General features: G+C 37.1%; 1 protein-coding gene and 1 non-coding gene across 5 annotated transcripts in view; one reads left to right on the top strand and one right to left on the bottom strand.

The window, feature by feature from the left end:
* Nucleotides 1–257: 257 nt before the first annotated feature.
* Nucleotides 258–15,627, top strand: part of LOC6054491 (2-acylglycerol O-acyltransferase 2) — a 36,257-nt gene continuing 20,887 nt past the window's right edge. For 2 of the 4 annotated variants that reach the window (XM_038260610.1, XM_038260611.1), the window contains exon 1: nucleotides 10,966–11,068. The gene's annotated coding sequence lies outside the window, so the exon portion shown is untranslated. Of the gene's footprint in view, nucleotides 492–10,965; nucleotides 11,069–15,627 lie in introns of those variants that run through there. The other 2 variants (XM_038260609.1, XM_038260608.1) reach the window with 2 other exon arrangements.
* Trnay-gua lies at nucleotides 4,360–4,465 on the bottom strand. The gene is made up of 2 exons: nucleotides 4,429–4,465; nucleotides 4,360–4,395 (listed from the first exon to the last, which is right to left on the bottom strand). It is a non-coding gene; the product is annotated as a tRNA-Tyr (tRNA).

Here is a 15,627-nt window from a genome sequence, read left to right as displayed (position 1 = left end):
ACATGCGCCAGAGATTACAAAGGCGCACGCGTGAAACCCCCTGTCAAGTGTGATTATAGGGTGGGTGGCTCTATAATTGGCTTAACTTGAATTATAAGTTTTTTTTGTTAATTTTGTAAGCATTGCAATAAAAATTATTGAAATATAAACAAAATAATAAATTATTAGTTCAACAATTGGGACACTTTCTAAACACGCAAGTCATTCCCTAGACTGTGTGGGACAACATTACCCGCCGTAATACGGCAGTATTCTAGTGGAGGCCGGTGAGCCAACATTGCTTGTTAGTTCGAACGCGCGCGCGTGGTTAATTTAGAAAGAGATCGTTCTAAATTAACGCAAATGCTGCCCGGTAGGGGAGAGAAGCTGGTTGGAACTTATTTTTATCGAAAAGAAAGCAAACCCGCACCACGCTCATACCGGTTGAGATTCATTCATAAGTGAAGCACACTTGAAAGGTCGTTGGCAGAATCGTCGTGACGAAAAAATCGGTAAATATTGACCCGTGAAACGTGAAACATGTGATAAATGATGCAGAATTGTTGACGTCTATTCGCTAAGAGGCAACATTCAAAGTTTACGTCAAACGATCAGTACGGGCAATCGAGGAGAGTTTTTTTTTGTGAGAATTGTCACGAGAGAAGATTTAGAGTGGAAAGCGAGCAAAAATGTAACGAAACACAAACAAGATTGTTAACCTACACTTTCAGTGGTTTTGCAGTAGCTGATGAGCAATTTCATGCTTAATTTTTCATAAGTTTAAGTTAACTTTCATGTTTCAAGTTTCATCACCAAAAAGTTAGTAATGGTTCGAAGCCGCCAATTTTCCATCACAATGCATATAATAGACAATTCGGCTATTAGCGCGAATCAAGTATTCTGAGAAAAACTTATTAGTGTTTGTTGCCTTCTTTAAGGCAATTTTCCATTTGAAATGTATATTATCCGTTTTATTGTTTTTTTGGTTTTTGGTCGGGTGGCCGCAATATGTTTATTTTTGATTTAAAAAAAAAACAAATATGAACGAATTCTAAACCCCCCATACAATTTCCAAGAAATATTTTTTGTATGGAGCGTCGACAACCGCCAAATTTGCAATCAAAAAGTACTTCAGTGAAATTTTGATAAAGTGCACCGTTTTCAAGTTAAGGCCATTTATAGGTAACTTTTTTCAAAATAGTCGAAGTTTTTCTTTAATTTAAATTAGTGCACATGTTTGCCCACTTTTGAAAAAATATTTTTGAAAAGCTGAGAAAATTCTCTATATTTTGCTTTCTTGAACTTTGTTGTTACGACCCTTAGTTGCTGAAATATTGCCATGCAAAGGTTTAAAAACATGAAAATTGATGATTTTCAAGTCTCACCCAAACAACCCACCATTTTTTAACGTCGATATCTCAGCAACTAATGGTCCAATTTATAATGTTAAAATATAAAACATTCGTGAAATTTTCCGATCTCTTCGAAAACAATATTTTCAAAAAAATTAAATCAAGACTAACAATTCAAAAGGGCCAAATATTCAATATAACGCTCTTTTAAATGTTAGTCTTGGTTTAAAAATTTTGAAGATATTTTTTTCGAAAAGATCGGAAAATTTTACGAATGTTTCATTAGCCTGTCCCATTTTGAGGTCATGTCGAGGAATTTCAGGTGCTCACTTCTTAAATGATAGGTTATGATGTTAGGAACAATGTTTTCTTAGACAAGAAAAATAATAAAATACTTTCTTGCACCCCCTAATCGATTAACTGAGAAAAGTCACTTTTTTGAACAAATTTTCTAAAATCGCTTGGAATCAATACAAAAACTGATTCGATCTGGTGAGTATTATCTTCAAACGATAGGTTTTTGTCAGTAGATTAAGATGCACTATCAATATTGGACCAAAGTCCAAGTTTTTGGACTCTCCCAGGCGGATTTATGTCGAAAAAAATCGCATTTTTTCGAAAAAAAAATCAGAAATGCTCATTTAATTTAGGGTATCCTATTTTTCCCAGTAAAACCAATACATACAGCTTGTAGACAATTTTATGGCAAACATTTTTACCTCTGAGAAAATGTAATTTCGACACTCTAGAGCCGAGATATTTGAGTTTTAGTGAGAAAAAAGTGCTAATTTTCAAAATTTCTCAGAATTCAGAAGCAAGGCCTACTAACTACACGATGTTGCAAGCATGTGTCGCAAAGGTCAGGGTATGCTTTCTTATAGTAATTTTGGCCGCTGAATCCGAATCTGAAATCAAATTTCGTGTAAACAGTGATGTTTTTTCTCGGTTTTCGTACCACTTTGGACCATTAGTTGCAGAGAAATCAGCATTAGAAAACGGTGGGTTGTTTGGGTGAGACTTAGAAAAAAACAATTTTCATATTTTTAAACCTTTGCATGGCAATATCTCAGCAACTGAGGGTCGTATCAACAAAGTTCAAAAAATCAAAATATAGAGAATTTTTGTCAGCTGTTCAAAAAGATTTTTTTCAAAAGTGGGCAAACATGTGCACTTATTTTGATAAATGAAAAACTGCGACTATTTTCCAGAAAGTTACTTAAAAGTGGCCTTAACTTGAAAACGGTGCACTTTATCAAAAATTCACTAAAGCACTTTTTGATTGCAAATTTGATTAAACATCGAATTTTTTTTCGATTTTTTGAAAAAATCAGTATTGATTCAAAAATTCATAACTCGGTCAAAGTTGGCATTTGATGTCCTCTAAAACATATAAAAAAATAAAAAAATAAAAATTGCGTTTTTTTGCAAATCAAGTTTTAGTGACAAAAGGTTAAATAAAAAATCATCAAAAAAATTTTACCGTGTATCATTTTTTTTTCAGTGTAGTTCATATCCATACCTACAACTTTGCCGAAGACACCAAATCGATCAAATAATTCCTTCAAAAGATACAGATTTTTGAATTTTCATACATTATTTTTGTATGGCCAGCTGCCAAATTTGTATGGAAAATTATATGAACAAACTAATGATGCAAAATGGCTTCTTTGGGCATACTAAAGGCACCAAAAAAGATTCAGTCGGATTAAAAATACAAAAAAAAATCGAATGATCGAAATCTGAGAGAACTGTTCCCCTAAAGTGTTCACGTGGTTTATGGTTTTGAGGCAAAATAAAGATGCAAGAAATATCATGACTATGCTTAGTGATTTTTCACGCTCAAAAATTGCAATTTTCACGGGGACCATAATTCCAAAACTCCAAATTTCACGAAAATTCACGGAACTAAAAAAATGTTAAAATAACCTTGAAAAACTTACAGAAAGTACTCTTTTAACTATAGTTGATTATATTTTTAATTTAGCAATAAATTTTCTTCACTTATTACACCAATCTAAATACACAATTTCTTTGTTCCTTTTAATAGCTCAATAAGAAGTGAGCAAGCAAGTTTCTATCAAAAGTTTTGCAAAATTAATTGTTTAAATAGAGAAAATTAGCAAATTGGATGAAGTAAGGTGTGAGTGCTTAACCTGCCAAACATACTAGAATTTCCCCTACGTATGATCTGAACATGAAATCATCTACCGAATGGAACTAAAGCGATCATTTATAGTAAAACCAAACAATTTGTCTGCCTTTAAAAGTTTCGCTTTAGAAAACAAAGTGCAAAAATATGACCTATGGCAAAATCTTTAAAATTGAATAAAAAATTAATTAACAAAAGTTTCTCATGAAAATTTCATGGGACTTAAAAAATCTTAATTATTATTCGAAGGCCAGAATTTAAGATAAAAAAAATATCTTGAATCAACCAAGTTTAATCCATGCTGCACATTGCGATCTCTAAATGCTTATTTGTTGTATCCACAATTTATCTTCTTTTCTTATTTATTTATCAAGTTATTAAAGGTAAATCTTGTTACAAATTTGTTTAAATGTAAGTTTTCCTTTTTCAATTGTTATTATCACGCTTTACAACTAATAAAATTTACTCAAATTAAAAGCTTTTTGGTATTTTTTGAATTTTGTTGATTTGTATCGATTTTAGAAAATTAATCGAACAATCACGGAAATTAAATACCAAATTTCACTAATTTCACGCTGTTCGCTAATCATGACTTTTAATTGAACGCAGTTTCTTGCTACTTAGTTGCATAGCATTTAATTTTATACACAAAACAGTGAAAACAAAGCCTAATAATCTGAAATGTGAGAAACACTAAGAAGCACAATAGGAGTTATGATAAAGTGAAATATGCAGTTAAGTGAACATTGCAATCAAAAGAATGAACACAAAAACACAAAACAATACAAATAATATTAAATGTTGGTTTAATTACTTTGTTTTAAAAGACACACACATTCATCTAAAGTCCTTTGAGCACATACAAAAAAATTTCGACACTCCTTCGAGCCGGATTTGAACCAGCGACCTATGGATTACTACTAACAGAGACCCGCGGGTCTCTCTTCTCTACAGTCCACCGCTCTACCAACTGAGCTATCGAAGGCGACAAGCGCTGGCATGACAGCAACTCGGCAGGAGCTTTCGCTGAAAAATCTCGTCCAATTAAAACACAGCCAATTTCGCCTTTCTCTTATCTCTCACTTATTAATTGTGTCGCGCTTGGTTTATAGGGGGATGGCGTCGCTATTTTTAGACCACATTTTCCACTTTTTCTCATCGAAACCGTCTACTTTATCGACTTCATTTTGCTGGGCGAGATAGGACGCCGTCTATTTTTAGACGATGACTCAGCACTTTTCCACTCTTGCGCTTAAAAAAACCAGGTGGCAGCACGATGTAACGCCACGTCCCTATGGCGCTGCGACCTTCAAATCGGTGCCAAAAATAGCCCGTGCAAAACTTTTGTTCAGTTGATCAATCCCAAACGCCGTAGACACGAGCGTATTAACTCGAAATAGTAAGTTAAATCAACTTTGTGCCGCTTGTTTCAAACAGGGGTAATTACCGTGATTTGACCTATCCAGCTGACTTTGTCGCGTACATTTTACGTCGAATAGCGGCGACGATGATTTGGAGATAAAGAAACGCAACCGTCACCGTCGTGGCGTTCACAAGGGGTTTGTAGATAAAACCTATCAGTCATCGAAATGAGTCGTTATCGGAGCCAGTTAAGCAATCAGAAGGAGGCAGAAAGTTAAACCCCTAGGTTTGATGTAATTTGAGGCAAACAAACGAGTTATAAACGTTTGTTGTCATTTAAAATTGAATCGAGTGACTGGAACTCATCTTTCTTAAAAAAAATAATTGAGGGATTGCATAAAAGCTTTACGTTCTTTCCTATTTATGTTTTCAGATTAGTCTAGTTATTTTCATTAATTTCATGTGTGTTGTAAACATCTTGATTTGAAAACAGCCATTAGTATTAGCTTATCGTATAGTATCAAAACTAATATCAATACAAAGAGTAAAATATTAAAATTAAAATTAAAACACCTGCTAATTAAAAAATATAAGCCATTTCAAAAATTACAACTCAAAACAATGGAAAATCCATAGCACATCGTTTCTTCGTCCTGCAGTGTTTCATAACATTTAGCTGAGGTCTGCAAACATAATAAATTAAATAATTAGACTTTCAAAGCATTTTTTCCGTTTTATTTTTAATTTTCAAGTGGCTTTCCGAATCATATTAGAGAGCACAGCACTAATTCTTAATACAAACATTGGAGAAAAACCATTCGGCCTTGCATAAATAACGTCATGCTTCGAATTCCCCGCGGCGGGCGCTCTAAAATTCTTTGTGTAAATATGGGTATTCGGCGCCGTCGCTCCGTGCCATACTTTCATACACTTAGGAGCCCAGGGCGGCGAAGTCCTTGTAGATAAAAGGAAGACACTAGTGGTTGGTACTAGCAATGGTGGCCGACAGCTATAAAGTCAACTTCGTTTTTTCGAATTCCCGGACGCTTCGAAACCCAGACACTTCATCATGTGTTATCAATTATTTGTGTTATTTCGTCGCCGTCGTGCTATCTTGTCGTACGTGCATTTTGGGCCAAATTGAGTCAAGAACGCCATTTCGTGCAGCTCACAATGCCTCACCTTTTGACCTTCACAGATCCCCAAAATTCGATTTCAATCTTGAGATATTCTCGGTGCATTTTTGTCACTTTATATATGAAAGAAGTTTTAATCTTGTCGTGCTATCTTGTCACTCTCTGAAAATTGACGTAAGTGCGACAACTGGCCAAAGGGATTTCAGGTCAGAACGCGTTTGACGCACGTACAAGTTAATGAAACGTCATAAAGCTCTATTATAACTCGGGACTCCAGTTTCCAACTTCAACCAAACTTTGGGGCAATGCACATAATGGTCAGCCAAACAAAATGTGTTATCTATTGTTTACATTTCGTGCTTTCGTTTTTGTTTTTTAAGGTCAAATATTAAAACGCGTTTTTCTTGGAACGTCAAAATGGCGGGTGTGACAAGATAGCACGACGACGTCGATTGATGAATTCTAACATCAGCTTTCATTTCAAGTCATACCAAAACAATGCAATAAAATAAAAATATGAGTTTACCAAAACTGTGAATCATTTCTCTGAAATATTTAATTAGTGGCAGGGCAAAACAGAAATTTATGGTTTTGATTTCCCTAAATTCTAGACAATTTTTAAACAAAATATGGATTGTTTTGATGTTAACAGATAATTTGAGACGAAAAGAATGCTAAATTTCAGTCCAAATTTGTGCGATTCATATAAACAAAATTGAGTGTCCGGAATTTGAATCAGCTTTTATCAGTGTCCGGGATTCGAAGCACAACCAATCATTTTAATTTTAAAATTTTGATGAAAAATTGTTAGAAAAGAATATTTTGCATATATACTGTTAAAATTGACTGTTTATACTACATCCTAATGATATTTCTACATTTCCAACTTATTACATGATTTTTCTCAGAGCTATTACAAAAATGATCTGCTACTAAGTGTCCAGATTTCGAATCATGACGTTATTTTAGAAAAAAAAAATTCAAAGTTCACGTGTTTCTGGGGACCTAAAACATTATGCTTCCCCTCGAATTGAGCATGCGCAGAAATTTTTGTTGGTCGGTGTAATGGAATGAAAAAAAAAATCGCTGTCTTAGCTACGCTAAAGTGATTTATCATTTTTAAATCCAAGATGGCAGTGATGAAATATTGAAAAAAAAACATTTGTTAATTTGTGTGGCCTTTTTCAACTACCGTCAGTGAGGGTGACATTGGGTCTGGGGGTGAGATTGGGTCAAAGTGTTTTTTTTTATGGATTTTGCCATTTCTCAGGTTCTCCTCAATGAAACTTAATTCTGTTAAAATGGTTGTGTAGGGGACATCTTAAAATGACTTCGCTGAAAAAATCTCGTTCCTGGAACAAATCCTGTTATTTTGGCAGCTGTCTTAAGCTGGGTGCAGAATAGTTGTCCGCAAAGCGGCCTCAATTTAGAACTGTCAAAGCGGAACCAATTTACTGTTTGAGAAATGATGCCAAGAAGTGGCAAGTATTGTAATCGATCTATAGTTTATTTTGTCAGGAATAAAAAAGTCGAGGGCGTCGAGGTCTTGAGTCAATCTTAAGAAAAGAGATGAAATCGAGATTGCCATAATTCGTCGCTAACTTTTTCATTAGAGCTATGTCTCACTCAAAACCTATGTTTACGAATTGTTTACGACGAATTATCAGTAACTGTGAATGGTACCTGCCAAATAACATTGAATAATCTTACTCCTTTATTATCACTGCGCTTCAAAGATACATAATCTCGTAACTTCCATCCGGTTGCTCTTCTGATTCACAAAATTCCCCTACTTCTGACGCAATATTTCATCACGTTGAAAACAAAGAAGGACTCTTTTGGCCACCCATTGTTTAGTTTACGTACAAAAAAAGCACGAAGAACTTAATTTTTCTGCGTAAACTTTAATATCATCAGATCCATGCAAAATGTTTCAAAACGAGTCACTTCAGCAGCAAAAAATATGTCACGCTTGAGCTTGAACAAAGCCTTCTACTTTGTTTATGTTTATAGCTTTAGTGCAGTTGTTTCAGTGAGGAGCAGTTGAGATCATTCGGAAATCACGTTACGCATTCTGTCTTTTCAGCACCCAGGTCTTAAGTTAAGGTACGTTTTTTTTTTGTCAAAAATGACCTCTCGAAAAATCATTTTTCTAATATTTTTGTTGGAATTGTTCGAAAACTACCCAAATGTTTGAATTGTCCACTTCAAACATTGTAGCATGACAATACGATTCCCTCGAACAAGAAACACTGTTGGATGACTTGTTTTTACCATGTCGTTGAATTTGAGCATCATTTTAGTTTCATTTGACCCAATATCACCCCCTCTAAAGGGTGAGATTGGGTCAATTTTCAAACTATTGGCATTTAGGGTAGTGTTCATCAAAATCCACCAAAAAATCTACGTTGAAAGATTTTCGATGTTATTTAAATTGTTTTGCCTTCCTCACTGAGGTAAGGCTATAATCCTGCTCTAAAAATGAACTTTGTATAAAAACATCGTAGACCAACCTTCATGTATACATATCGACTCAGAATCGAAAACTGAACAAATGTCTGTGTGTATGTGTGTGTGTATGTATGTATGTGACCAACAAACTAGCTCATGTTTCTCGGCACTGGCTGAACCGATTTGACCCGAACTTGTTGCATTCGACTTGGTTTAGGGTCCCATAGATCGAGTTTTATACAGATTGAAGTTTCAATAAGTAGTTCAAAAGTTATGTATAAAAATGTGTTTTCATATATATCCGGATCTCACTAAAATGTATGTAAACTATGTCCGGATCCAATATCCGACCCATCGTTGGTTAGGTAATCAAAAGACCTTTTCAACGAGTCCAAAACATTGAAGATCTGGCAACCCTGTCTCGAGATATGGCCACTTAAGTGATATTGATGTACTTTTTTGAAGCCGGATCTCACTTAAATGTATGTAAACTATGTCCGGATCCAGTATCCGACCCATCGTTGGTTAGGTTATTAAAAGACCTTCCCATCGAGTTCAAAACATCGAAGATCTGGCAACCCTGTCTCGAGTTATGACCACTTGAGTGATATTTATGAACTTTTTTGAAGCCGGGTCTCACTTAAATGCATGTAAACGATGTCCGGATCCATCATCCGACCCATCGTTGATTAGATAATCAAGAGACCTTTCCAACGAGTCCACAACATTGAAGATCTGGCAATCCTGTCTCGAGTTATGACCACTTAAGTGATATTTATGTACTTTTTTTGAAGCCGGATCTCACTTAAATGTTTGTAAACGATGTGCGGATCCATCATCCGTTCCATCGTTGGTTAGGTAATCAAGAGACCTTTCCAACGAGTTCACAACATCGAAGATCTGGCAACCCTGTCTCGAGTTATGACCACTTAAGTGATATTTATGTACTTTTTTGAAGCCGGATCTCACTTAAATGTTTGTAAACGATGTGCGGATCCATCATCCGTTCCATCGTTGGTTAGGTAATCAAGAGACCTTTCCAACGAGTCCATATAATAGAAAATCTGGCAACCCTGTTCCGAGTTATGACAACTTAAGTTATATCTGTGTACTTATTTTTCTGGACCTAAAAAAAATAGCTGAAATATGTGTCCAAACCACTCATATTACCCATTGTTGGTAAAAAGTGAGGAAGGCATCAACCACATAGGTGGATTAAGTTAGTTTTTTCATTTAGAACAAAATTTTTCATTTTAAAATTTCGTGTTTTTTCTAACTTTGCAAGGTTATTTTTTAGAGTGTAACAATGTTCTACAAAGTTGTAAAGCAGACAATTACAAAAATTTTGATATATAGACATAAGGGGTTTGCTTATAAACATCATGAGTTATCGCGATTTTACGAAAAAAAGTTTTGAAAAAGTTGGTCGTCATCGATCATGGCCGTTCATGGTCACCCGCGACAGACACGGACGACGAAACAAAAAGAAATGCAAAAAGTAACTTTTTCAAAACTTTTTTTCGTGAAATCGCGATAACTCGTGATGTTGATTAGCAAACCCCTTATGTCTACATATCAAAATTTTTGTAATTGTCTGCTCTACAACTTTGTAGAACATTGTTACACTCTAAAAAATAACCCTGCAAAGTTAGAAAAAACACGAAATTTTAAAATGAAAAATTTTGTTCTAAATGAAAAAATAACCCTTCTGGGACAATGTAGATTCGAAAAGTACATTAAATTTCCCATAAAATGACATGTTCCAAAATTTTTTACAGTCGAGTAACGGAAAACGGGAGAATTTTTAAAACTTTTTTAGTGTTTTTTTCGATGAAAAATACGTTTATTCGGAATTCTGAGTACGCCATCAAATCGGGCGTCTAATTTTACATAAAAGTCCCTTTGACACCAAATTTCTATCTCCTCACCGTTTCAGGCTGCAAATTGTTGAAAAACACCTCTTTTTCGCATGTTCAAAAATGGAAGGGGTCGTACCGCCCCTCCGTCACGAGATATCAAAAAACGGACCTCGGTTTCGTGATCAGGGACAAAAGTTACCCCTTAGGACAAAGTTTCACGCAAATCGAAGAGGGGTCGGGGCAACTTTTCCCGATTTCGTGTGAGTTGGTAGAGAATTACCCACAACAATTTCCAAAAATAGATCAAAAGGTACTAAAATTGATACATTACGCCGTACCGAAACTAAAAACTAAGCCAGCCTTACACTGCCAAACTTTGCTCCTGCTCCCTAATCAAACCCGTCCCGAAAATTCCCCAAAATATCGATTGCGTCTTTCCTCCTGATAAAAGTGATCCCAAAACAAATTACACAAAAGAATTGACCAAGATAAACCCGCCTCGCTACGGCAATCTACTCCAATGCAACTGTGGCCGATAGCCTGAGCCAATAGGGTAAACGTCAACCTGGCACAAAATGCAACGAGTCGCTGAGTACTCTGAGAGAACACACAACCGCCATGGTGTCCGTTATCACCACGGTGTTGGTTTGGTATACTTTTTGGGGCCACTCACGATAACACTCAGGCGTGCTTCCTCAGGTCTCAATCTTTGGCAGCCTCGTGAGTCAGTTGGTTCCCGGCCATACTCCAAGTCAGTGTTCTGCGGGCGAGACGATTTGCGTGAGTCATTTTGATTTAATATGTTAATTTCTTTTAAATCGTACCTAATCTCCATGTGAGCGGCACGCGAGTTTAACCGGCCAATTTGTGGAATCGGTGCTCGTCACCGGCTGGGTTTTAATCTACGTGACCTCGGACCTTGACCGAGTGCTTCCCAAATCGTCGCGGTACAAAGGTTGACTGTTTGCGGATCTAATCGATAATGTCAGAAGGGAGAGTGAATTGTGTTGCTAAGTCTTAATTTTTTCGGAAAGAGGTGTTATCAACAAGTCGTCGAATGCATTGTTGATCTGAACAGGGTGGCTACTTGCTGTGTAATATTGAGAAATCCAACTTTTTTTTCAGTTTCCTCGGTGTAATTAAAGTGAAACGGGACGACAGTACTTAGACAGCTTCTGATCAATTTCTGACCTCGACCGATTTCTTGCCATCGATCTATTAAGGCTGGTACAAATATTTTTTAAAGTTTTTGTCACCCCCCCCCCCCCCCTTCAATATTGGCCCGAAAAATCAGGGGGCAAAAAAAATATTTTTACAATAAACTTCAAAATTTCAATGAAAATTCAAGTGCAACCCGCTAAAATCAAATTAAAATACATTCTCCTGCGTTTAAAATCATTTTTAGCATGTTTGGGTTTATTAAAAATCTTAAGATTTTTGAAAATTTTCGATGCAAAATCTTTTTCGATACAATTTTTGTTTTTGACAGATCTTAGATTTTTTGAAAACTAATGATTGCAAAACAACTGAACTAGTGTAAAATGCATTTTAAAACACTTTTTTCATTTAAATGTGAAGACTATGGCTTGTTATTTAAATTTTTATTTTTTTTTATTTTTTTTCCCCCTTGACCTCGGCCAGGGCCGAGGGACAAAAACTTTTTTAAATATTTGCATCGGCCTAATCATCTGCGAGAAAACCAGAACTTCGTAAATTACTTCAGAGTGCGTGAAGTTTTCAATAATGATTTCATAACAGATGTAGACATAAAAAGGCTGGATTTAAAATACAGGCGCTTCATGGAACAAAGCTCATTAAATAGTGAAAATTTAATTATCCGGAAAACTTTCATTTCTTGAAATTACATGAACAATGGTCAACTGATGTATTTTTTTTTTTTTTTGAATTAAATATACTTGATTGAATCTTTCTTATAATAATTACATTTGGTTTACATAATAAGTGGTCAGCTGTGGCTCTTCAGCTTTAGTTTGCTTTTCGTGATTTAAACACTGTTCATATTCATAACTTTAAAAGTATATGATTTATCATTTTTGTAACACTAGGTACAATGAAGAGAAAAAAATTAAGAAAACATAACCTAACCTAAAACTAACTTAATCTTACCATAAACTAAACCAATCCTTGAATCAAGGGGTATTCAGATATAGCACATTTTTCCCTGAATTTCAAACATTTTTCTTGAATCTTCTGATCCAACATTTTTACTTCTGCTAATTCATGAACCTCACTTGATCTTGTCCAGCCAGGAACATTCAAAACCATTTTGAGTACCTTGTTTTGGACACGCTGGAGCTTCAATTTATGAGTTCTAGCGCAACACTCCCAAACAGGTACTGCATACTCAATAACGGGGTAAATTATTTGTTTGTAAACTGCTAGCTTATTTTTCAAAGATAGCTTTGATTTTCTGTTAATTAAAGGATACAAACACCTGATGAGAATGCTGCACTTGTTCAATATTTTATCTACATGCTGCCGAAACAATAGTTTCGAGTCAAGTATGAGACCTAAATAGACAACTTCCTTTGACCAGGGTATTGAAACATCATTCATTTTAATCAAAACATCATCCTTTGGGACAAATCGGGCCGATTTGGAAAGTGGAAAAATGATGGTTTGAGTTTTGGCTGCATTTATGCGAATTTTCCAGTCGCCAAAGTATTCGGAAAGAACGTCAAGACCCTTCTGAAGACGGCCAACTAAATATCTGGTTATTTTACCCTTATAAATAACGGCAGTGTCATCAGCAAAAAGTGACAACACACCATTACCAGGAAGAGTAGGCAAATCAGATGTAAAAATATTGTACAGAAGTGGGCCAAGAATACTTCCTTGGGAACCCCAGCATCAATGTTGAATAATCCAGAAGCAATCCCATTCAGAAAAACCCTGAACGATCTCTCCGAAAGATAGTGCTGGATAATTTTGATAAGATACATTGGAAAACCGTATAAATACAGTTTATGTATCAAACCATCATGCCAAACATTGTCAAAAGCCTTCTCAACATCCAACAAAGCCATAGCAGTTGATTTAGACTCAAGCTTGTTCTGCTTGATGATTTTAGTTACTCTCGTAAGCTGATGAGCAGTATTATGTCCCTTTCGGAAGCCAAACTGCTCATTCAAAATTATATTATTATCGTTGGTAAAATCCAAAAGCCTTGAATAGATGACCTTCTCAAAGAGTTTGGACAGACTACTCAAAAGACTAATGGGACGATAACTTGTTGGCGATGTTGGATCTTTTGAGGCTTCAAAATTGGTATGACTTTGCCCAGCTTCCAATTGGTGGGGAAGTAACCAAGTTGCAAACATTTATTGAAAATATTGGCTAGATGTTGAAAGAACTGATCACTCTGTTTTTTCAACACTAGATTAAAATGTTATCAAAGCCAGGAGCTTTCATATTTTCATTTGTTTAACTGCAACTTTGACTTCCTCACCAGAAACATGGGAATCTGCAGGAAATTCAAAGGTAGAGTCATTGATTGTTGAAATACTATTGGCAACTGATGTTTCTTTACGGCTGGTCATGGAAGCGCCAAGATTATGTGAACTAACAAAATGAAGCCCAAGTGCATTTGCCTTTTCCTCGGATGTAATCAAAGGAGAATCCTCAACAATAAGAGGAGGAATAGGCTTTGGTTTGTTTTTAAGAACTTTTGAAAGTTTCCAAAATGGTTTTGAATAATTCCCAAGCTGGCTTACATGTTTTGAAAATTCTTGATTTCTGATATTGTCAAGTCGGTCTTGTATGATTTTGTTCAAATTGTTAACTGAAATCTTTTGTCATAGTCCCCAGTCCGTTGATATTGTCTCCTATAAACATTCCTAAGTCTAATCAAGTGTTTAGTATCTACGTCAATATCAGTTACCTTAAAATTAACAGGAACCTCCCGAACGTTGGCAGCCTCTGCTTGGTTGATAGCCTGCTGGATCACCTCCAGCGAACGATCAATATCGGCAGAAGTTTCCGGGTGTTGATCATAGTCGATGTTGCTGTCGACCACTTGCTGAAACTGCTGCCAGTCAACGTTGTGGTAATCTTTCCGGGTTGGTTGCCGCTGCGGAGTAACGGAAGCTCCAACCTCCACAACCACCGGATAGTGATCAGAACTCAACTCTTCAAACACCTCAGGATGAGCCACGTTCTCAGCCATATTGGTAATGAAGAAGTCGATGATTGAGTGATTCCCAGACCGAGCCACCCTCGTTGGACGATCCGGACTCACAACGTTGTAGTATCCGTTTTGCAGATCGTTGTGCAGAATCACTCCGTTCCGATTCCTCCTGCTGTTGCCCCAAACTTCATGCTTCGCGTTGAGGTCACCAGCGATGATGTACTTTGCGCTCCGCCGTGTCAGCTTCTGGATATCGCTCTTCAGTTTTGCTGCTGAACCATCTCTGGCATTCACCTGACGTGGGCAGTATGCAGCAATGAAGAGTACTGGGCCAACCGAAGTGGGAATTTCCACCCCAACGGCCTCGATGATGTCCAGCTTAAAGTGTGGCAGCCGGCGTGGCTTGAGATCACGATGAACAGCGACAAGCACACCTCCTCCTCCAGAGGTGGTCCTATCGAGCTGCGTCGCGATCTTGTAGTTTTGCAGATAAACTTTTTCACCGGGCTTCAGATGAGTTTCCGTGATGGCAGCTACGTCGATCTCCTTCTCGCGAAGAAAATCCACCAGCTCTAAGTTCTTCCTCCTAATGGAGCAAGCGTTCCAATTCAGCAGCTTGAGGGACCTACGATCCATACTGGATGACGAACGAGGTCAGCACTTCAATCTGCTGGGTCTTGGTTTTGCATCCACGCAGTGCAGCGGACATCTGTTTGAAAATATTGAGGAGTTCGGTTGAGGTGTAAAGATCATTACCATTTTCCTCAACTGCTGGTTCTTGGGTTGGTCTTGGCTCCTGGCTGAAGCCCGGTGGTGGCGGTCTCGGCTCCTGGCTGGAACCCGGCCGTGGATGATTCATCTCAGCTCTCTTCCTGGGATCCAACGGCAACGGTGCCAAGTTCGGGACCTGGCGTCGCGGTTGAAGAGGTGGAAAATTTTGCTCCACCAGGGCTGGAGGAGTTCTACGACGCTGAGGCTGATTCTTCGTCGATGCTTGCTGCCGAATTTTCACGAACTCAGCTCTCTTGGGGCACTTTCGGTCGGTTGACGAGTGCTCACCGTTGCAGTTGAGGCACTTCACCAGCGAATCTTGGATGCACTGGGATGTGATGTGCGCATCGGTACCACATTTGGCGCAACGACGCTTCAGGTGGCAGTTCTTACCTCCGTGCCCGAAGCCCAGGCAGTTGAA

The sequence above is a fragment of the Culex quinquefasciatus genome, chromosome 3 (genome assembly GCF_015732765.1).
Source record: "Culex quinquefasciatus strain JHB chromosome 3, VPISU_Cqui_1.0_pri_paternal, whole genome shotgun sequence".
Lineage (NCBI taxonomy): Eukaryota > Metazoa > Arthropoda > Insecta > Diptera > Culicidae > Culex > Culex quinquefasciatus.
The sequence above is the reverse complement of the archived record's forward strand: the minus strand, read 5'-3'. Positions and strand labels throughout refer to the sequence as shown.